Source organism: Podarcis liolepis, assembly GCF_965112155.1.
Source record: "Podarcis liolepis genome assembly, chromosome: 3".
Classification (NCBI taxonomy): Eukaryota; Metazoa; Chordata; class Lepidosauria; order Squamata; family Lacertidae; genus Podarcis; species Podarcis liolepis.
Window position 1 is genome coordinate 76,541,359 of NC_139557.1, and position 23,325 is coordinate 76,564,683.

General features: G+C 42.4%; 2 long non-coding RNA genes across 2 annotated transcripts; one reads left to right on the forward strand and one right to left on the reverse strand.

Moving 5' to 3' along the window:
- Nucleotides 1-9,475: 9,475 nt before the first annotated feature.
- LOC310704053 lies at nt 9,476-10,577 on the reverse strand. The gene is made up of 2 exons (XR_014524530.1): nt 10,534-10,577; nt 9,476-9,681 (listed from the first exon to the last, which is right to left on the reverse strand). It is a non-coding gene; the product is annotated as an uncharacterized lncRNA (long non-coding RNA).
- A 6,757-nt stretch (nt 10,578-17,334) lies between these two features.
- Nucleotides 17,335-18,602, forward strand: LOC310704062. The gene is made up of 3 exons (XR_014524542.1): nt 17,335-17,604; nt 17,877-17,968; nt 18,284-18,602. It is a non-coding gene; the product is annotated as an uncharacterized lncRNA (long non-coding RNA).
- Nucleotides 18,603-23,325: the final 4,723 nt, after the last annotated feature.

Sequence of the window (23,325 nt, forward strand, 5' to 3'; positions counted from 1 at the left end):
CTGGGTGAAGGAGAGGACTCAAAACAGCTCTCCACCCCATGTACTTTTCAGTTTGCATGTGCTGACAAAAGGAATGGGGAGGTCTATATGCATCTTCCACACATCCATCCAGCCCTCCAGATGTGCTGATCAGCATCTGGATCTCTGCTAGCAAGTTGCGGTGCACAGAGGAGAGAGGGAAGGGGATGCCTGAAGGAGGCGTGTGCAGATGTTCTGTTCCCCATAAGACCCAGGAACACACTGAGTTGGGGAGACGGAAGATTTCTTTAGTCAGTGTTGTGGGCCCAAGCCTATGGAACTCAAGGGCTAACTGAGATTTAGGCCACATTCAGGCCATACATTTAAAGTGCTATGGTATCATTTGAAACAATCATGGCTTCCCTCAAAGAATTATGGGATCTGCAGTTTGTTAAGGGTGCTGAGCGTTGTTAGCAGACCCCTATTCCCCTCCCAGTGTGAACATTCCCAGAGTGGTTTAACAACCAGTCTCTCTTCACAGGGAACTCTGGGAATTGGGAGCAATGGGAGCAGGGGGAAGCACATGAGATACAGGGCTGGCATTCTCCTCCCCGCCGTTCCCAGGTCATGTCAGGGGAACAGGAAGGCTTTAGACACCACAGTGAACCACCTTCTCCACCCTCCCAAGCACTTTAGGACTGCAACGTTAATGACATTATTGTTTTTGTGTATTGTTTGTAAACCGGAGGCGGGAGAGGAGGCTTTGTTTGGGCTGAAAAGTAGAGTAGAGATATTATTTTTTTATTTCATAAAATTTATACGCCGTTTGATTGTCAAAACAAAATGACACCTCAAAAGGGTTTACAAAAGATAATTTACAAAAGAAAGATTTACAACCCTACTTTAAAACATACAGAAGTTATAATACAGTGGTACCTCGGGTTAAGTACTTAATTCGTTCCGGAGGTCCGTTCTTAACCTGAAACTGTTTTTAACCTGAAGCACCACTTTAGCTAATGGGGCCTCCTGCTGCTGCCGCACTGCCAGAGCACGATTTCTGTTCTCATCCTGAAGCAAAGTTCTTAACCCAAGGTACCTCTGTATCGAAATAGGCATGTTCCTATAAATGTTCTTATAGATAAATTCTAGGATGCACAGAGCCATTACTCCACACAAATAAAGGCATGTGCTATAGTCTGTGGCTGCCATTGTGCGGAAAGAGTCTAGTAACCGTAGACAAGCTGGTTTTCAGGTACTGTCTGGGGCTGATGGGAGAGGTAATTTATAAGCCATCTTGAGTTCCATAGGAGCAAAAGGCAGATAATTAATTAATTAATTAATTAATTAATTAATTAATTAGCAAGCACCTGGAGGGCACAAGCTTGGTGAAGGCTGATGTAACCTTTGATAAGGCTCCATGGAATCCCCAGGGTTTGGCAGAGCAGTCGGAACCCCACGTACTAACAATATACAGATAAGATATAAAAGTACTCCTCTCTTGGACATAAGCTTGGCACAGGCCTCGAAACAAGGAACAGAACATTTTTTATTCTCTCTTTTTTGTCTGCATATCAGGAAGATAAATTGATCTGCTGGATCTGTTTATCTCGCTCACTTCCAAGACTGATAAAAAGAAGAAAATATACAAAACTATCAAAAACCTTTCATAAAAGTTAAGAAGTGGTAAGAGCACCACGTCTCTCCTTCCCTCTTCAGCTCAAAGTGCCCTTCAGGGACACATGTGGTACAAGCTAACAAGCTCCCATTTCCTCTGGTCAGCCATTTCAAGCTTCTGCCCTCCTCCAGCTCTGAGCTGTTAAAAGTGGGGGGACTTGTGTTGTGCCCCTGTTTCCAACTCCAAGCTCAGAGTTGGAAATAGGAGCAGATTTTCAGGATAGCAAATTGTTTTTATGTGCAACAATGGCAGCAAGAATATTATTGGCACAGAAATGGAAGCAAGAAGAATTACCGACGAAAGAAGAGTGGCAAATGAAATTAATGGACTATGCAGAATTAGATAAGATGACAGGAAGGACCCAAAACCTGCGGGACCAGAGATTCTTAGAGGACTGGAGTAAATATTTGAACTACCGTATTTGAAAAGCAATTGTAATAAACAAATTACGCTAGTAGGACTGCAAGAAGTTGTGTACAAAATATTGCAATGAAGACTATGATGAGATTTATTAGTTAAGGATGATTAAAAGTAATAGAGAAATTAAGAAATGTAAACTAAGTGATAAAGACTGAAAAATCTTCAGAGGTGGTTGATGGAAGTCCAAAATATTGTATAAGATAAGAAAATATGTTAAATGATTGTTGAAAATGGTATGTATATACAGTGGTACCTCGGGTTAAGTACTTACTTCGTTCCAGAGGTCCATACTTAACCTGAAACTGTTCTTAACCTGAGGCACCACTTTAGCTAATGGGGCCTCCTGCTGCTGCGCTGCCAGAGGCCAATTTCTGTTCTCATCCTGAAGCAAAGTTCTTAACCTGAAGCACTATTTCTGGGTTAGCAGAGTCTGTAACCTGAAGCATATGTAACCCAAGGTACCACTGTATATGTATACGTGTGTGTGTGTGTGTGTGTGTGTGTGTGTGGAAATAGGAGCAGATTTTCTCCTGACCTCATACAGTGTTTGAAACATAGTAGGTGGTAAAAGACCGCACCCTGCCATTGAGGGACTGCTTTTTTTAACTGGCAACAACAACCTTTTGTCAGCTAAGCACTGAGTGTCAAGATAGCTTCGGTAAACATCTTGCTTCTGCAGTCTATAATACACAGGCAGTATGAGACCCGTGAGCAGGCAAACACATCAAGCTGTCTCATGGTTTGAGAAAGAATGCCATCATGAGAAATCTCTTCTGAGACAAGCATTTCAGCTATTTCAATCCAGGAAGAACCCAAGCCACTTAAAATAATATCTAAACATGAAAGACCATCTTTCAGAGCTCTTCCATAAGAAAAAGAAATCTTTCTACGAAGGCCATTGGCATCATCTGCTCAGGGCAATTCAAGCAAAGGACAGCAAGGAATTCTGGAGGATAGTTTCTGGTGCCCATCAAGAAGGTAGAACCCAAACAACCACCATCATTCCTGCCTCTAGTTGGTTCAATCACATAGCCAGTTCAGACGTGGTGGGAAAGGGCATGTCTTCGGCCCCTTGACGGATTGTTGGACTGTATTTATTTTTCCAGTGTTTCAAGATCAGGTTTCCCAATTGCTGTTCTGATTTGATATGATTGGGAGGAGCTTAAATATGGAAAAAATGTTATGAATCTAAAATTCATCCAGGTCTATAGTTAAACAAATGTTTCAGAAACATTAATAATTTTAAAACTGCCAGACATGTTTTGACTCTTCAGCAACTTTGCAATCTTGGAGAGTTTCATAAATTCATAATTCCAAAGTGGACCTTCTCAGTGATAGCATCCACCCTCTGGAATGCCCTCCCTCAGGTGATTTGTGAGGCAGAGACAGGAATGACCTTTAAACACTTCTTTAAAATATACAGTATATGTTTACCAACGCTTTCTTGGACTCTGGCTCTTAATTTTTTTCTTTTATATTTTGTACACTGCTCAGTTTTACTTAGAATATACAGCTGCATTTTGAAACAAACGGTTTCTAGAATGTGGCAAACCCAGGCACAGATAGATTTTCCATGGAAGAGAGACCCATGGCATCAAGATTTCTAAGAAACATGCAGTATACATTTTCATATAACTCATCGTATGCGATGGCAGAATCTTGATGATCTTCTACTCCATTCATGTTAACATTTGTGTGTAGGTGCACACAAATATTTAGAGACTTTCTCTCACACTTGCTGTGTGTGTGGATAGATAATGTGTGTGTGATGGATAGTTTGTGAGATAAATTTCACAGAATTCCCTTATGCTGCCTTCTATCATTTAATAGAATTTTGCTTTGCTCTGCAAGTTACGCACATGCAATTTTGTAACTCGAAGGGGGCACATGATCACATTTAAGGTTTAATTGAAAGATTTACTGTCCAGGTTAAAAATCAAGTTTTCACCTCTCAGTGATCAGCTTGTTATACATTTGAGCTGAACTCCTCCCCAACCCCATTTCAATAAACAATCAACTGCGCATTCACTTGATTATGAGCTGCTGATGCAGCATTGTTAAGTCTCAGCCCTTTGTGTGGATTTTGGCAGAAACAGCAGTATTTTCCAGCTCATCGTGCAAATTGACTTGCCAAGAAACTCAGTGATCTCTTGGGGGCACCTCTATGTGAAATCAGCAGCAAACACTGAATGAAACCCGAAAACATGCTCAGTGCGGATTACATAGTCACTCACCATGTGGTTTCTCCCTCTATTGAGTGACGCCTCTGTAGCACATGCAAATCCACAGATCTTTGTCATCTAGCAAGACCCATCTCTGGACTAAACCAGTCAAATTTCGCATGTTATCATCTCATGTGCATCACATGTGAGGTTTTCAACATGGAAATAAGCCCTTCGCAGTTCAGGCCACCACAACAGTGAGGTTCTAGGTTGGTTGGCTAACTGAACTGACTCAGAGGATATATTCAGAAGTAATGTTCAAGTAGGTTTTTACAATGTCCTATGCCAATAAATAAAACAAAACAAGTTACATTGCTTTGAACCAATAGTCAATTTGCTTCATCTGCAGGAACTTTCACATGAACTGCATTCCAGACTCACATGCTTTTTTAAGAGTCACATGTGAAAATGCTCTTGGTTACTATGCCTCAGCCCATGAGGCATCAGTGCAAGGCTGTGAATGTTAACCAATTTATCTCACTTGCAAGCTAGCAGTATTATCACTGTGAATAGTTATTAATAATTTCTTAAGTGGTTTTCCAATCTGATCTTATTTTATCCAACTGCATTTCTGCTACATCAAAAGTGCATCTAAATGCAGTAGCTGGGGACTCAGCTATACAGCCACAAATAAAACGTTTTTAATGTATTGTAAAGTGCAGTATACAAATGTGACAATAGATGGCAACAGTGAGCTATGCGAAATTTGATGTATTTTTCAAAATGTTTTTTATATGTGTGTAGATTCTACCTGGGAGGAGAGGTGAAATGTATCAATCAATTTCTGATCTGTGTCCATTTCATACCTGTTCATTCACAAGTCCATTTCGTCTGGGTTTCCACATAAATCACTGGAATATTTTTTAAAATGCCACAAGAAAATGCACATTTTCATTTACAAAACACATTTAAGGCTGCATTTTATCTCAATGTTCACATTTTAAGGCACTTTGGTACTTTTTTTAGCCAAGATCTATATTGCAAAAATCAGGGAAGTGTGAAATTTGAAGGGCAATTTGGTCCCAATCCACACCTTAGTCCAGGAGGTGTGGATCATGTCAGTTCACATCAGAATTCACAGCAATCCAAGGTCTCGAAGTGATGCTGTTGGCTAGGTCTTTGGAAACACAATGAAGCCTTCCTATAATAGAAAGATGATTGCATCTAAACCCAAAGTGGGAGTTTGACTGTGCTTGAAACTACTGGAGAATGAAAGATGCTAGCAGAGGAATAAAAGATGATTCCATTGAGGTATTAACCTTGTCCATATACACATGCGCGTGCACACAATGAATGTTTCTCCTCCTGACAAGACTCGCCGTCCCTCCCTTTTACTACATTCCAGAGTTATTACGTACCCTGCAGAAATGAAAAACTATTTATGCCCCGGGCATAGATAAATTCAAAAAGCATTTGCAATAATAGAGAATGCTTAGACAAGCAACATTTTTTCCCTGCTTATGGAGCCTAGAAGCAAATTCCCACTGGCTTGCATAGATCAGGTCAAGAAAAATGGTGCGAGGGAGATGGCCAGGGTGCCATTGCTTGGCCAGGATTTGAACCTGGGTCTCTCACTCACAGATGTCCAGACTCAAATCAGAAGGAAAACATTTCTGTATTAGCTAGCCAGTGATCTGTGGTTTTAGTTTTTATGTGATTTTTAAAAATTGTATAGTAAACAGCTTTGATATTTTTTATGACATTGCAGGATATAAGTATTTTTTTTAATCAACCAGTCAATTAATGGACCTGATACCCCTGTTGTGTATGTACATTAGTGCTACAGAGTGTCCCTTTGCTTTCATTCTCCTTTTTTCCATTTCACATTTACCTCATTTCTATTTTCTAGACCATTTTCTAGGTTGTGTTGTTGGCTGGACCTGAACCAAAGGAGAAGCAGGTGTTTGCTTATAAAGCAGGGTTATCCCTGGAGTTAGGATACACAATGCCTTAGGGGTGTTGCCTCACTCTAAATAAGATCTGTGGGGTGCTGGGGCAGGTGAAATGTGCTGATTATGTAAATCCACATATTTTAATATGTGCAATGAATACTTAAATTTGTTCTTTCCCCCCCTTCCATGCTCAGATGCTGTTTTATACTGATTTCCCAGCATGAGTTTATCTGTCAAACTTGGCTTCCTAATAAGATCCTGCTCATCGCAGGGGTCTTTGGCAAGTAGTTGATATTGTTAGGCCGTGAGCTCAGCCAGAGGCAGTGTGCGTATCTAATCTTTTAATACAATAAACTGGTTTCTTTATGGATTATGTCAAATGTACTAAACGCACACTTGTTTATTGTTTGACTGTGTAATGAGGCATCTGGGGCTTTGTACAACTTCAAAATATTAATAAACATGATTGCCTCTAAATAATAGATCAAAATAAAAGTGTCTTGACTCAAATAAACACAGGCAAGATAATGCCTGGAATTTAAAGACTTCCATTGATGACAAAAGCAAAAATAGGACTTGTCTATGCTCTGAGTTCACTTCTGGTCACCTACATAGATGTCAGTAACCTCATGCAAAAACATTTCTGCACAGGCCCTGCCAACCTCCATAGACCAAGGACTAAATTTCCATAAGACTTGTGCAGCATTTATTTTTCCTCCAAATCCACAAAGACAAAGACTAGCTCTGGCAAAAGGGCTGATTCTCACCCCTCCTTCCTGCTTAGTCAGAACAATAACAGCCCATAAGCTCCCATTTTTTTGTGCACAGGACACGCCTAGTCTCTCATGTCGCCTTCCCATTGGTTGGGCTCTCTCAAGCTGTCGGTCATCTGCCCTCCTGCTACCCAAGATAAGGATAGAATGATGTATAATAGCTTTGACTGCGGCTAAACCTTTTTAAGACCCTTCAGGTCCACCATGTGTGGAAAGTTTAGCCCAGGGGTCAGCAAACCTTTTCAGCAGGGGGCCAGTCCACTGTCCCTCGGATCTTGTGGTGGGCCGGACTATTTTTTTTTTGGGGGGTGAACAAATTCCTACGCCCCACAAATAACCCAGAGATGCATTTTAAATAAAAGCACACATTCTTCTCATGTAAAAAACACACTGATTCCTGGACTGTCTGCGGGCCAGATTTAGAGGGCGATTGGGCCAGATCCGGCCCCTGGGCCTTAGGTTGCCTACCCGTGGTTTAGCCCCTCATTTAGGCACTTTTTTGTTTGTTTTAACCCCTCCCCTTTTCTCACATACCTTCCTTCCTCACGTAAAAAATAAAAGAAAACCTTTCTAATTCAGATCCTGGAGGATGGTTCCAGAACACCCTCAGGAACATATCCCAAGAGCCAAGCTCTCCAGGTTGTACATTACAAGGGTTGGGCAAGCAGAATATCAAGGCAAGATGAGCTGAGTCTTTCTCCCAGCAAGAGTAAGCTGGCAGTTTTCCAGTTTCCAAGTTAATCTCCTGAGAGGCTGTGAACTTCCCTGCATCTCACTAGCTAGGAAGGCAGTGGCAAAAATCCCTAAAGGTTAGAGCCTTCAGAGGGTTGGTGGGCTCCATGACACTTCCTTTTTTACCCAAGGGGAATCAACATATCACACACATTTGGCATTTCCAATATGTGGGGTGAGTAATAAAACAACTGCCACTTCTCTGAAACTTTGGTATGCTGTGTACTATATCTTCATGAAAAATTAACTCCTAGTGGGCACTGTTGATTGTAGATGGTAATGAATTTACTACACTGTTTACAGGCTCGACTGCAAAAAATAAGGTGATTTAAAAAGATCATGAGACAGTAAGGCGCTGAACCAAATGAACTTTTTGGAGAGAGATTTGATCTTTCTGCTCTTGTTCCCAGTTGCTAAAATGTGCTGCTCCACACACCACTCAACAATGTCTTCTGGTAGGTATCAGGTACATGAGTACTACGTATATTGAATATGCTACCAATATATTTGAAGCTGAGGTTGCTTTTTCCCATCCTAGGAGAGTTACAAAACTATCACTGTCTCTCTTTCGTAGCTGGAATAAATGAGAGGCGGTCTAAATTTTGTAAAGTTCGTGCATCTTTTATGAGCTGGTACTGAATCAGTTAAGAGGCAGGCAGCTATACTGACAGTGGCCAGGTGCAGGGAAGCACAATTTCAGCCACCTTAAAATGAATGATTGCTGAAGGTCTGAGAGAGAACAAAAAGTGCCTCCAGTATTTTGCAGGAGAGCTTCAAGCACATACCAGAAATTTAGGTTTGCGCAATTCAAGCGGATTAGTGCAACAAATCCACTTTTAAAAAAGAAACAGACTTTGCAGGACTTTGCAGGAAATGTAACGAACAGTGTGGGAGGAATGAACGATTTAACACCCTGCAAGCAAATCAGGATGAATGCTAATCGTTGCAAAACTGCCCCACAAACAAATAACAACAAGCGCTCCATAAAAATGGGATACATTCTTACCTCTGTGTATACTTTGTGCAAGCGAATCAGGACAAATGCTCAATAAATTGATCATCTGGAGCAGCAATAAATAAATGAAGTTGGTGGCGCGTGGAACTACACTGAATGACTAGAGAACTGCATTGAAAAATTCAACGAGAAGTGTGAATTTTGATGGGTGGCTATGTTTCGCTTTGCGTATTGTTTCGGAAAATGCACATTGACTATGTTTGTTGAAGGACAGATTATCTTATGATGAAAGACAGATAATAAATCAAGATAATAATGATAAATGTGAACTGAAATGAATGTCTCCTTTGTGTGTGCCTGGACAGCTCAGTTGGTCAGAGCGTGGTGCTGATAATGCCAAGGTTGCTGGTTCGATCCCCGTGTGGGGCAACTGCATATTCCTGCATTGCAGGGGGTTAGACTAAATGATCCTCAGGGTCCCTTCCAACTCTACAATTCAATGATCCCTAATACTGAATGGCTGTGATTCTCCAGGGTTTCAGTCAGGAGTTTTTCCTAGCCTTGTCTGGAGACACCAGGGCTTGAACCTGGAACCTTTTCTGGGTGAAGCATGTGCTCTGCCACTGAACTCCAGTCCCTTCCTTTCAGAAGGCAAAGCCTTGGGAAAATGTGAACCAATTTTGGAAGCTAAGCGAAAAGTACAGCTGAAAACGTAATAATATTAAAAGCTTGTATGGTCTCAGCTTTTAAATCTGCTACTGAAACTCAACAAGTCCGGCCTGCATTCTGTCTCCCCCCCCCCCCCCCACTGTAATGAGTGTGATACCTTAACGCAAAAGTTGAAAGTCTCCATGGTCTGGATCCAATCTATTTGTTTGTTCTTTGTGGAAGAACAGCTTTGGTTCAGAGATTTCCAGCTGGTAAAACTTTCACTCTGTAAATTCAGTGTGAAACAAATGGGCTCCTTGCAACGGTGCCTTTGGAGAACTTTCAAAGAAGCCGACGCATGTCAGATGTATCCAATTAGCAGGGGGCTGTGACAGCATGTTGAAGCCTGGAGTCGAGAGAGGGAGAGAGAACCCCAAGAAGAGGCTGCGTGAATCACTGCGAGGTGATATGTCCGAGTTCTACAGTGCAAACATAAGCAGGTCTACTCAGATGCAAATCCCACTGAGCTCAGGCAAAAGTGGTCATAATTTTTTAACTTCATTAATAACTACCATTCCTCAGTTTTATTAATAAAGTCCATTTTCTACCTAGCAGTAATTCAGGCTGACATAGTAACTCCATTGGCACTTGGCTGGAGAACTGCACTTCAAAATTCAGAGAGATGTGAGCCCTGAAGGATAACTCTGTTTTGGTCTGCATATAGTTTCATAAAGCATGAGTTAGGCAGGCTTGCCTTTAAAAGTGTGTTGCATCAAATGTCTCCCTCATCCCTATTGGTTGCATGTGTAAAAGTCCCCTGCTCAATTCTTACTAGCATATTCAAACCAAGCAGGTTACTGATACTTAATGTTGTCTCTGTTAGTGTTATGTGATTCACTCCTCTTACATCACCTTTGACTTCCCTTTGAAGCACACTTGGCAGGGAACAGGCAGCCAATGGGTATGGTTTTTCGTTTTTCTTTTTACCAGCACTTGGTACTAAAATGTGTCAGTTATGATTGGTTAAATAAAGAAGAATTTGCTGGATCCCTAGATACAAACATGGGGCAGAATATTCTCCAGTAAGAGAGAGCCATAACAGAGGTTTTAAAATACAAAACATGCAGCAAAGCATGGGAATAGAGGCTGTTAGACCTTTAAAATACCCTATTTTAGTTTGCTTACAATGCTTCCCCTTTCTACCCTAGAATAGACAACACAGTTTGGTAAGTTAACATGGTGGGGGTTTTTTACTTACAAACTTTCCAAATGTCGGATTCATGTGTTTTTCCATGCAGCAGCAAGAAAACACAGGCAGAAATTTTGGGTTACAAAATATGGTAAAACGTTTTCAAGCACATGGTCTGAGCTTGAAGCAATCAAGCTCAGGTGTCTGGTCAGGTTCATGTGGTGGAGAAACTTAATAACTTCCTTCCAACTTGAGGGGGCCTGACCTAGTTAAGTCTAGGAGGAAAGTAGTGATGCTATATAATAAGCTCCATATAAAGTTTGTGCAAGCAAGTCAGGATTAACATTCAATAAGCAGGTCATCTGGGAGGGCATTAAGGGAAGAACCTGTTGTCATTGTCATAATTGTCATATTGTTTGTTGTGCTTTAAGGAACAAGCGCTACCCAGTTAACATGGAAAATGCTCTTAAGCAATGCAAGCCTCTTTTATTTCAGGCTGAAGTGTTGAGAGCAAGATAAAATAGAGTGGATTATGTGTGCCAACAGTTCAGTGTCTGTTTACAATGTTGTTCTTTGGGATGAGCTCCATGTAATCCAAAAAACTGCTAGGAGGGCTGCCCACCCCAAACCAATCCTGATTGGAGGGGGCTTAAGAATCTGGCCTCAGCAAAAGTCTGTCTTAATAAAGTTGTGGATAGATGTGCAAGAATTGGCCTAGCAAATGGCCTAGTGAGTAGACAGATCAAACAAATAGCGGCACAAATGCTGCTTCAGTCATAATAAACCAGATCATTTCAGAGAAAACTAGAATAGTTTCTGTTAGCTTATGAACGAAAAGACGGGCATATATAAAAAAAGCTATTAATTTGCTGTAGTTCCTCAGATAGATTTAAACCGGATGCTTCTTCCCCGAGTTAAATTCTCTCTTCACCATCATACCTTGCAGCTGTCTGATAATTAAGTCAGAGACAAAGAAGCAAAGTCTGGGAGATTTTGGAAAGGATGAACATAGGGGTTTTAAAGTTTTAGATGAGTCTTAGTTTAGGAAAACAATAAAACCCAAAATGTTTTAATGAAAGATCAGCTTTAACATCCGTAATCTGGCCAGACAACAGCAGGATGAGGAGAATGTTTGATGTAAAATCAAGGTCATGCCCTGAAAATCAGAGACAGGCCTTGAGAGGGGTGTGTGTGAGCCATTAAAAAGGAAACAGAAACCTGAGAAGGGCACTACAGAGCTGCCAAGGCCTCTGCTCTGTCTCTCTTTTCTGTGAACATTCGAGTCCCTGTTTTTTCAGCATCCTGGTGTTGTCAGAGGAAAGACGACTCCAGAATGGAGAGGAAATCTAGGAGATTAATTTAAAAGTTTTGTTTGATCATGAATCTAGTTGCAGAGAGGAAGTTTGTTCATATATTTAAAAGTGCAACCCTAAGAGCAGATGAAATTATTGTCCCGTAACAAGAATGCTTCAAATTGCTCCAGAGCAGGTAAAAAGCAGAATGGCACTCATTTGCAGTTCCCCTGCCTGCTTTCACCTCAGAACAGGCACAAGAGCATCTGGGAAGGAGAGGACAAAGAAGATGTGGCCTTGAGGTGGCCTCTGAAGTAAGCCATATCTCTGGACCTCACAGACCTCTGGCCCCAAAGACATGTGCAACCCTCACCCAGCATTCCAAGGAAAGGGCCGGAACAGGAGTGAAAACAGTGTGGGATTGTGTGTTAGTGTATCACACTCATTACATGGGGGCAGGGAGAGAGAATGCAAGCAGGGGAGAGATTGAAAGGGGGGTGGGAAATACGAGCTTTTAATATTATTACATGCCACTCGTATCTCCATGAGCGGTGCGAGATTCCAGGGGTTGTAGGCAGTTGACCAGGGTTTGTGTTCCCTTTTGGGACAATGAGGCACAGCAGAGACTGTGCTGTCTTTATGATATAAGGTTTTATTTATGTATATATACAACCTGCACCTAGATGGAGGGATTGCAGAGCGTTCAAATCCTGTGAGGGTCTGGCTCTGTTGTGCCTCCTTGTCTTCACTATTTCAGAAACATGAGATCTCACAGTTCTAGCTTGTCTGTCAGAAACCTCTGGGCCCATGTGCTGCTACCTTCAGACCCCAGACTGCCTATCAGGCAGCCTGTTAGATCTTCCTAGGCAGGAAGGTGTATAAAACGGCTTTTTCCTGTTGTAGTTGAGCTTAGCTTGAGCAGCAAGTTCTTTCTGAGCTCAGGCGTGTTCCTGTACCTTGGTTATTCATGGCATGCTCCTGATATTTGGCTTCTGTTTTCTCCTTCAGTCTTACTTATACTTTAGTTCTGACTGCTTCTCAGTTTCTGTAACAGCCCAGACTACTGCCTTTGGCCCAACCCTGACACCCCCTGTCTCAAACCCAAGACCATCCAGCAGCCTTCTCACCTTCTGATCGGACTACACAATCTGGCTTCATGTGCCACCATCAGAAGACAATTGTACCGTACATCTATAGTTTAAGGTGGCTTGAGCAAGCTAGCCAAGCAACACACCAAAGGGCCAAGACAACAATTTTTAAACAAAATTCCTACACAACAAAATAGTGCATTTAATTCATTCCCTGAAGCCCTGATGTGTGAGCCAACATGAGATTGAGTTCCTAATGTGTGACTATACCCATGGAATATGAGATTAGGCATGCCATTGGGAATGGGGGGGGAGGGGGGAGGCACAAACTCATAGCAATTACTAAGCTGCATCTGCATATTACATATTTAATTGAAATTATAAATTGATAATTTATAATGAAAGGCTGCCAAACTGTAACCTTAATGAGACCAACCATAGAAACAACTTGACATAATGGTTTAAAACCAGAGGGCAACTTTTGCTAGATTATGCCTTTGTAATAGCAGTAAATCATAGCTCTGCCATTAATATTCTTTAAAAGTGGTGAAAGGATGAAAGCAATCACAACCTAGATTAAATCTCATAAAAGTTTATGAATGCAAAGGAAAAGATGTCACAAGGAATATTTATTAAATCCAAACAAGACTGAGGTGGGACTGATATTCAGTTATTAAATATGAAAATTAGTGTTTTCGTGGTTCTTCAATGGTTTCGGTACAAGCACATCCAACTACCCAAATAAGCACCATGACTTTACATGGAACAAGGAAGTGGATGGTTGAAATATAGTAATTGTACAAGGAAGCTTACGTGCAGTGATCTAAGCCACTTTGAGTGAAGGAAATATATTGATTTTTGCACTGGTTCTTTTGACACGGCATTAAAGAATATGGCAGATGCATATGATGTGGCAACAGCTCCAAAGACCCACAGTGACAATAGTAACTAAGATTTCTGGAATGCAAGCATCCAGCCCGTTGGCTCTGCCAAAACTAGCTCTTTTGTACATTGAGGCTTACCAGCAAACCATTCCCAAGCTTTACTACACTGTTTACTTCCCCCCACTTGGATTAGCAAAGCATCCATCAGCATGAAAGGGTTATTTACATTCCCCATAGAAAAGAATGGCATATGTTCATATCATTAACAACTAGATCTCTTGTATTCACTGATGTTTAGGAAAAAGGGAAGTGAAGAGTCAGGACTTTGGCATCAATCTAGAGTTCTCCATGGACTGAATCGGGCCAGCCCTGCTATTAGGCAGAGTGACACAGCTGCTTCGGGCTGCAGGCGCTGGTGGATATAGAGCAGTGGTGAGGTGCTTGAGGGCAGCAGTGGTGGAGTTAGCTGCATGAGTGCCCGGAGCGCGACCATGCCGTGCACCTGGGGGGGGGGCAGGGCAAGCTGTGTGTGGGGGGGGTGATCTGTCATGTGTGGTGGTGGCAGTGGGACCATCCGCCGGCACATGGTGTGGTGGCAGGGCGAGCCCCCCCGCGGTGTGCCTTTTTGTCACCCCCCTCATGGATGACACCTGGGGCAGACCGCCCCCACCGCCCCCCCCCTTTCTACACCCCTGGAGGGCAGAGCTTGGTGTGCCATGCAGCTTACTCCACAAGTATTGCCAGAGATTTGGAAATCAATCTCATGTTGGCTTATTTGTTAGGGCTTGGTAATGATGTCTCAGTGGTGTAGGATAATAATAATAATAATAATAATAATAATAATAATAATAATAATAATAATAATATATTATTTATACCCCACCCATCTGGCTGAGGATGTTGCTCAGAAGCCTTTACATCACGCATCGATGAAAATATTTCTGAGGTGCTTAGTGCTTCAGGTCCAAACAAAGTAGTTGGGCTTGCTAGGTGCTGTTTTCGCACCATTTTTGTGCTATTTTAGGGCCATTTTTGCCCCTTTTCGTGCCACTTCTAGGTTTATGGTGATGTGTGTGCGTGTAGTCATGCATGCCTTGAATGCACGTAAATGGGGAGTTTCCTTTACCGCAAATTGTGAATCTGGGTGGTTTTTCCAATGGTAGCTGCCAGTGGTTCCAAACAAAGATAAAAAAATCCATGGAGAGAGGGGACAACCCTGACTAGGGGAAAAGCGGAGAAGAACCCATTATGCTGTATTCTGGATCTGGGCATGAAATACATAGTGCGCACCCAGTGCACAAACTCCCAAGGTATACAAAATGCTGGAGTGTAGATAAAAGATGGGGACCGTGGACCCTGCCCTCTCCACATCCAGAGAAAGGAGAGCAGAAGTTGATGTACTGGACCTATTCAGCCCAGTCAATTACAAGATGAAGATTATCTGCCACCTGTCGGTGACATACAAATCCGACCTGGTTTGGGTGGCTCAGCGTACCTATCTGTCTGCCAGAACCGCTGCAAGGATCTTAGCGTCAGACTAGATATTGATATTGACTATTCAGCTTTTCCCCACAGAGATTCATGCTAAATCCCCTATTAGCATAATGCATAAACATGAGTCAAACAGAGAGCCTGTATTTACATTCATTTATCCAGAATTCATAAATGTTTTACACCAGCTTTCTTGCTGCAGTTAAATATTAAGTGCTTATATCAAGGTCAACCCTTCCTAGGGCGAGAAACTGAAGCAGAAGAGTTATAGATATGAGAATATTATACAGAGGGTTAATTAACACTTGAATCTGGGTCAAAAATGGCATACTTGATCCTCCAACTAATAGTTTAAATGTGCTGAAACATTGTTTGCCAGAGAGCTGGGATTTTTCTGATCCTATTGAAATGTAACCAGAAGGAAACAAATGGCTCAGTGCAACATTCAGTGGAGCAGTCAGAGATCAAATATCCATGTTCGTTGGGGAAGATTTTGAAGCAACTGAGGAGCAACATGTTTCACTTCAATCTGGGATGACTCTGCCATGGATCCAAGGCAATCTGTGGCAAATAATTAAGCAACTTTGAGAAAGTTTATATTATATCCAGATCTTCACGACCTTCTATGTTGTTACTGCACAATTCGCCAACCTATATTCCATTCTCAACTTCTGCTTTCGTTTAATAGGAGGAACTAGATTTCGGGGGAGACATGGGGCCACCTCCAAGAGCTGCATCCCTATACAGACATTTTATTCCCTCTGTTAGAGATTTGGGGTAAACCGTGGAAATTAATAAATGCTAGGATTTTGTGTTCTTTGTGATATGAAGAGAGAATATAAGCTGCAAGGGGATTCCTGGGCTGCCTTATGCAAACCAGTCTGGTTGGCTGACGGAAGAGTAGAGCTGTTAGTGTTACAATAGAGAGCCATGGAGGGTCATCAACAACTCCTTGTCCCAGGTGTGACCTAAAACTGAATATTTGGAAGGTTGCCAGGGTAACTTCTCTGGGGGAGGGCAAGGGGCTTCTGGGAAGAAGAATGAGGAAGAAAGGGGGAGATCCACCTTGGCAAGGGTGAAGGAAGGACTGCCTGCAGTGCTCTGGGCTATGCTGTAAGATCTGGACCCCCTCCAAGCAGTGGCAGAGCTTCATGCTCCAGCACCGGGGGGTGGGGGTGGGCGGAGAGCAGGTGGGGGCAGGGGTGGCGTGCATCCTTGGGGCATGGTGCGCCGCCCACAGGGGCGTGGCACACCACCCATAGGGGCGTGGCGCATGTCCTGGGGCATGGCACCCAGCGTAGGCGGGGGGGCAGCCGCAATGGCACCCCACTGGGATCGCGCTTCCGGGGGCGGTGCGCTCCCCCTGCACTCCTCTTCCTCCACCAGTGCCTCCAAGCAGATTGAGGGTGTAAATAGGCAAATATTTCTTAAAGCACGACAGCCTCCGCCGTGTCAAAAGGGACACAGACCCTGTGGGGGTGTCTGAGATCCCATGCACTCTTGCCATGTCTTGGCAGAGAGAGGGACAGGCACAGGCTTTTGTAACACCTCTCTCTGTAACATAGATACCATTACTTAGGTATGCTCTGCAACATGTTCTTGGCAGAATAATGGTACATCGGTGGTGGGTTTTTCTTATTTTCTTATTAGTTGTGTTGCAATCATTCCCCAGTACTACCACACTATTGCTGCCTGGAAGGACTATTGTGCAGCAGCAACAACAACAACAACAAAACCTCCTACCCACAGCACATTTATGGTGTGAAAAGTTATAGGATTTCAACAGGAAATTACAGAATATACATTGCTGTGCGTGTTTTGGAAATGAAGCTATATGACCACCCCAAAACCTTTGCAGATGCAAGTAGTATCGAAAGTGAGATTGTGTATGTATGACTGCCCCAGTCGCATCAACAGCACAAATCATCATGAATGCACAGTAAAAAGGACATCTGGAAGTGCCATTACTCCAAGGTATGATACCATGACATGGAACATTTCTCCATACCCTGCTCCATGTGATTAGCTGCCGTTGACAGACATGGAGAAACCGCATTGTGACATCACAATGTGACACTTCAGGTGAATTCTACAGCATGTAGGTGCGAAGGAGGATCTGAACACTAGGATGCTGTTTTCTGCAGCAACTCTAGCCATGTATTGAAACATTTATAGGCTATTTTTCTATTTAAAATAGTTGATGTAACCATTTCTTAAATAAACAGGAGCATTGAGAAGAAGACTTGAGTGGATCCATACAGCATTTGACACACTCACTTATTTACTATTTATTGTCTATATTTGTAAACTGCTGTTGAACCACAAAAGTGGCTTTCAAAACCAGATTTATAGTAAAAGAAAATCAGAACAACCACCAGACACATGGTAAATCACCAAGTGACTCTATCCAGTTTGGAAACCTAGAGTGTTTATAGCTCTTCTGCTTGGGCCAGTATTAGAAACTTTCACAGATGCACGTTGTGGTGTCTTGTATGAAAAACAACAAAGTATAATAATGGTGGTGGTGATAGCTAGTGTGATTATTTATTTATCTGCACTACATATTTTCAAGTGTTCGATGCACTTTGCCTAGATTATTTGAAGAAGCTTTTAGCAATCCTGAATGGTAGGTCAGTGTTGTTCCTTTCATTTTGCAGACTATTTTCAAAAGAATGGTGAGTTCATGAATATGTTGAGATTTGGGCTCCCTGCTGCATCTTAACCCACCAGAATAAGAGATGCAAAATAGGTAAGATGCACTAGTCTAAAACAAGCCATTGCCTAACCTAAACCACAGCATCATACATGAAACAGATATTTAAATGTGAAAAGCATGAATACTTGAAATGAAGAAGGGGGATATAGATGTGTCTCTGTTGCCTTAAAAAGATATACAGTGCAACAAAAGTGAGGACCCCCTCACGCCAAAGAGAACACAGCACATCTAAATGTTGAATCTTTATTTCTTTTAATTTCCTCAAAGAAGGACCAGTAGGGTTTGAAATGCACTGGAATAATAAATATCTCTTTTGTCTGCCCCATTGCTTTTTGCTCCTATTTCCAGTTTAAAAAAAGATATACCAGGAAAGGCCAGCCAATGAGCTTGACATCTGCTCTGAAAGGCTGCTGTGAAAGGGTTTTAAGAGTCATGATGGGGGACCATCTAGGAAATCTCACTATGATTAAAGGTAAGGGCCAGCAGCACACATTAAGGCATGGGAAGGTCATGTCGTGCTTAACCGGCCCGCTGGAATTCTTTGAAGATACTCCTGCCCTGACAGATAAGGGGAGTTTAGTGGATTTAGAATATTTTGATTACCCAGAAGCATCAGACAGGATTCCAGGCTGGAGATTAATGACTATGGTAAAAAAAAAGAAAAAAGGGGGGGAAGGAGGGGGAGAAACTGAGTAAGAGGTAGCACAGTCCGCAGTGTGAAAGAAACAAGAATTGAAGGCTAGATGGAAAAATTGGTTCAGACAGAGAGGGACAGAATGCAATTGTATAAAACACAGAGGCAGTTTTTGCAACTGTTGCACTGTTGTTAAACAAAATGTTCATTTGGTGAAAAAGGAAGGTCTTTTGAGTTCAGAGATATTTCCATTTTTTATTTTTTATTTTTTATTTATTCCTTGGAGCTGTTTTTAATCATTCCCAACTAAATGCAAAAAATACAGTCAAACCTCAGTTCATGAATGGCTCCGTTTTGGAACGTTTCGGCTTCTGAATGCCGAAAACCCAGAAGTAAATGCTCCAGTTTTTGAACGTTTTTTGGAAGCCAGACGTCTGACACGGCTTCCACTTGGGTGCAGGAATCTCTTGCAACCAGTGGGAAGCCACGCCTTGGTTGTCAAACGTTTCAGAATGGATTGCGTTCGACAGCCAAGGTTTGACTGTATATACAACAATAAAAATAATTATCGATTTGAGTCGTATGACTCAAATTAGGGCTACTAGACCCAATATTTTTAAGCAGTGTGGCCTAAAGTCGCTTCTGGGGCCCCTCTGGGATTAGGGGCCCTCAAGCTGAAGCTTCATTCGTTTCATAGTAGATCTGCCCCTGTAGAAAACTTAACAGAGCCATGCCTTCAGCAAATGCCCTCACCTCCCTAGGGAAGTGCCCCTGTTCCCATCCTTACTAACTTCCAGGAGGAACTTGAAAATAGTCTTGTTTACTCAGACATTTGGTGGCTGAAGAATGCTGTTCCTGGCAACCCAGAGATCATTGGATGGAATGACGTTTTAACTGTAACAGCTTTTAGAATGTTTTTAATTGTAATTGTTTTTTAGAATGCAGTGGTTTAACCATCTTAGAATGTTTTTGATTTGGAATTGTGTATCCGTTTGCTGCCCTGAGCCCCTTCAGGAGAAAGAGAAGGATATAAATTCAGTAAATAAATAGAAAATGAGGTTATTGTTGTTATCGCTGTTCTTATTTTTATTAGATATTATTATTGTTGTTATTATTAGTTAGTTAGTTAGTTAGTTGCTTTTCTTACAAAGTAACCCAAAGGGACTCACTTTAAAACAGGTATGTCAATCATGTCAGTGGCTGCTTAGCTAATAATCTACTTGTACTTGTGTTTGGCTTTCAGCTGTCCGACTTTACAGAGGAGATCTCTCTGTTTGGAGGGCTATCAGAGGGACCACCTCTGTTTGTTGGCTTTAAAGATAAAGGTAAAGGGACCCCTGACCATTAGGTCCAGTCGCGGACGACTCTGGGGTTGTAGCGCTCATCTCGCTCTATTGGCCGAGGGAGCCGGCGTACAGCTTCCAGGTCATGTGGCCAGCATGACTAAGCCGCTTCTGGTGAACCAGAGCAGTGCACGGAAACGCCGTTTAGCTTCCCACCGGAGCAGTACCTATTTATCTACTTGCACTTTGGCGTGCTTTCAAACTGCTAGGTTGGCAGGAGCTGGGACTGAACAACGGGAGCTCATCCCATCGCGGGGATTCGAACCGCCAACCTTCTGATCGGCAAGCCCTAGGCTCTGTGGTTTAACCCACAGTGCCACCCATGTCCCAAGTCGGCTTTAAAGATAGACCCCCCTAAAAAGGGCAACCAAGGGTCTTGACCCATCAACACAAAGCACCTACAAAGCAGACACAGAGGTGATTTAGCCACAGTTTCCCCCAGTATGGTGAGATGTACTTTAAATTGTAGTAATTGCTTCTAAATTTGCATCAACACATACACATTTTCACTTGTAAATTTTGTGCCAATTCACATCCTCTTTTGCCCTTCTTTATTGGTGATGCCTTTCCTCAATGCATAAGTGCCTCCCTATTTATTTGTAAATGAATGTAAAATGGCTTCCATGGGGAAAAGAAAGCCTCTCAAGAGAGAATAAAAATCTTTCCTGAGCAATCTCATCCTCTTTGCAGCCTTGCCTTCCTGAGCTCAAATATTTTTAATATAGGCTGGTGCTCTCTTTTCCTGACACATGTCTTGCTTGTCAAATCTGTCGATTTAAAACTTCTGGGGCACTTGAATATCCAAGACCCAAAAGTTACTCATCTTGTCGCCTTGACGGATCTCTGTATCTCTCCTTCCTCTCTTGCTCCAACTACCTTAATTGCCAGACAGGAGGCCCATTACTCTGTAATTCACTGTTTGAGGCGAATGAAAAGGCTAATTTTCTCCCACAGGCCTTCATTATCTCTCCTAGACCTACAGGAAAAACTCTGCAAAGCATAATTATCATTCATTTCCAGCTGATTTTGCCTGAATGCACTCTCCTTTCTTAACAATATAGTCTCTTTCTCCTGACTCTGGCTTATCAGAAGTAATAACAGAGAAATAAGAGAGGACATGGATTGCTCTGAAATGCATTATGTGTGTCAACCAACTATCAAAGGCACAAAGCAGCAAGGTACATATAGAAGGAAGGAGCTGGGATTTAAGAGGCCACAGAGTTGGTGAGGTTTTGTTCTCCTTTTCCCTACACAGTGGGAAGTTCAGAGCAGCCCTTGCAGGATCAGTTTCTCTCAGAGAAAAGAGTCCGGGAGACCTATGGGATGTTCTTACCCATATTCATGAGAATCTTAAATCTGCTTTGACAAAAAAAAATATGCAGTTCTCTTCACTGTAAACCAACCCTCCATGTTCTTCTGTTTAAAGCACCGAATATCTTCTTTTTTTCAAATTAGGGTAACTGCTTCACTAAGCCCCAGGCACAAGTTATAGCCAATTCGAACACAAAGGTCATGCACAGTGCAGGAATAATGCTTTGTTGCCGGCCACCAGCTTGCTCAGGTGGTTAAAAAAATAATAATCCCAGGGCAACACTATTAGGTTTGGTTTTCTTTAGACGAGAGCGCTCTGAGACTTAGGACATTAAAAAAATATATTTATTTGCTTTATTTACAAGCTTATATACAAACAGAGCACAAGCAGATGCAATGTGGCGCTCCTGTGAGGGAGCAGACTTGCAGCATGAGAACATAAGAACATAGGAAGGCAGACATACGAAGGAGAGCTGGGGGCAGGAATCACATCCAGCAACCAATGCACCCCTTTGGTTTCAGAAAGTACGTGGGTGGACAAGTCTAAACAGCCAGGGACACAAAATTTCATGGCCCTCTAACAGGTATGTGGCTCATTTACCAGAAGTAACGTATTTAGCATTAACTCTGGAGGTGTATACTTGATTCTGACCAAACTAGGAGGGTGAGACCTCACACGCTCCTCAAGATCTCATGCAATTTCTGTGAGATCTTGCCTGAAATTGGCACCACTGGCACATAGCTATCAACCTTCCCTTTTTTTGCGGGAAATTCCCTTATTCCAGCGCCGTTTCCCGCTGCTAACCTAGATTGTTAGATATCCCGTAGACTGTCCCCAGGACAGGTGAGGCTGCTGATCCCTTATTTTCAAATCTGAAAGTTGACAGCTATGCACTGGCAGAGGTAGCAGGGCAGGCAGGGTGCCTGCAGACTGACCCGTCTTCCTAAGACCACCTAGTGAATTTATGGCTGAAATAACTCATGTGCCAAGCCACGATAGTGCATCAACTCATCCAAATCACCACAAAACCGCTGCAAGAGAGATTTTGGCCTTATGGCAGAGGTCATCACCAACATGGTGCCCATAGGTGTAATGGCACCCTTGAGATTTTCCCCTGGTGCCCAGGAAGCCTCTGAACCTCCCTGCCACACACTCAGTGGTCATGAGGTGATTCCATGTTTCTCCCTTGAAATGTACATAGAGCTGAAAGAAGAAGCTTGAAGGAGAACATGCGTTTAAAAAGATTGGAAAATGTTTACTGAATATATGGGGGGGGGGGAATTGTGTACACTTGAAAATGCTGGCAGCATTAAGATAAATTCAACAGTGTAAATAAGTTTTGATGGATGCACTAATGGAATACTGAATGGTTTAGTTTATGTAAAATATGCAGGGATTTATGGTATGCAGAATGAACCATGGAAAGATATTTTAAGGATGTTTAAATAAGGTATTCAAAATTGTAAAACAGAAAATTTAATAAAATTGTTCTTTCCCAATTCCTCTTTCAATTCCAGGTGCTTTTCAAGGCTCACAATAATTCTGTTGAATCTTAATTTTACCCAGATCTTTTGAAAAAGCAAAGTCTCGCTCTTTCTGTCTCTCAGTGAGGTGGAGAGGCTAATCTGGGGAAGAGGGCTGAGAAGTAACCGCAGGGGGTGGCACCAAGACTACCCTCTCAACAATTAAAATGCTCCCGTGGGCCTAAACGGTTTGCCCATCCCTGCCTTACAGCATTGTGCTTGAAAGCACATCACCGTGATAAACCCATAAACCACAGATGAATCAGAACGCACAGTCCTTGAGATAATGTGTTCTGGATCCAACTGAAGTGAGTTGCGAAACCTCCCATTGACATCAGTGGATCTGGGATTGATCTGGCTGCAGCTCGTGTTAGGGAGGATGACACGATGAGCCCCACAGATTTCCCAGAATAATCTCACATCTGACTCTTGTAAAGCACTCTTCACAAACACAGCCGAGCCAAACGCACATAGCTGCAGCGTGATGCAGACATCCATTTATTTATTAACGTGCTTTTATTTTTGCTCGTTTTGCAAAAGCAAGAGCCGAATGTCACTGCTCACATCTAGCAAATTCA